The 1,087-nt window shown below is 42.0% G+C and overlaps 1 pseudogene; it reads right to left on the minus strand.

Moving 5' to 3' along the window:
• The window catches only part of LOC106314651, a 3,172-nt pseudogene that overhangs the window by 575 nt on the left and 1,510 nt on the right, over positions 1-1,087 (minus strand).

Below are 1,087 nucleotides of genomic sequence, written 5' to 3' on the forward strand. Positions count from 1 at the left end.
TAGACAATGACTTTAGATCCCACCAAGTAGCTTCTAAACTTCTCAAAAGGCAAAGACTATGGCTAGCATATCCTTCTCTGTTGTGGCATATCTCATCTGAGCATCATTCAGGGTTTGGCTCGCGTAGTAGATCACATGGGTCTTGCCATCTTTCTTCTGCCCCAAATCAGCTCCCACAGATAAACACTAGCATCACACATGATCTCAAAGGGGAGATCCCAATTAGGTGGCTGGACAATTGGAGCACTGATGAGTTCACCTTTCAGCTTCTTGAAAGCTTCTAGACACTCCACATCAAAGCTGAATGTGGCTTCTTTGCACAGCAGCCTGGTCAATGGTCTAGTGATCATGGAGAAATCTTTTATGAATCTCCTGTAAAACCAGCATGACCAAGAAAACTTTGGATGTCTTTCACTGTCTTTGGTGGGGGCAAACCAACCATAACATCGATTTTGGCCTTATCCACCTCAATCCCCTTCTCTGAAATCTTGTGCCCCAGCACAATCCCTTCTTTGACCATGAAGTGACACTTCTCCCAGTTCAGCACAAGGTTGGTGTCTTCACATCTCTGTAGGACCCTGCACAAAAATGACAAACAAGCAGAAAACGAAGATCCATAGACAGAGAAATCATCCATGAACACCTCCACAACATCCTCAATCAGATCAGAAAAGATCGACATCATGCACCTTTGAAAGGTGGCTGGAGCATTACATAGACCAAATGGCATTCTTCGATATGCAAAGGTATCATGAGAACATGTGAATGTTGTTTTCTCCTGATCATTGGGATGTATGGGGATCTGGAAGAATCCTGAATATCCATCAAGAAAACAATAGAATGGATGATTTGCAAGTCTCTCAAGCATCTGATCAATAAATGAAAGTGGAAAATGATCATTTCTAGATGCAGAGTTCAGTTTGCGGTAATCAATACACATCCTATGCCCAGTGACCGTTCTTGTTGGTATCAATTCATCCTTGTCATTTTAAATCACAGTTATACCACCCTTTTTGGCACAACATGCACAGGAGATACACATTTAGAATATGAGATAGGGTAGATAACACCAGCATCTAAGAGTTTA

The sequence above is a fragment of the Brassica oleracea genome, chromosome C9, assembly GCF_000695525.1.
Source record: "Brassica oleracea var. oleracea cultivar TO1000 chromosome C9, BOL, whole genome shotgun sequence".
Classification (NCBI taxonomy): domain Eukaryota; kingdom Viridiplantae; phylum Streptophyta; class Magnoliopsida; order Brassicales; family Brassicaceae; genus Brassica; species Brassica oleracea.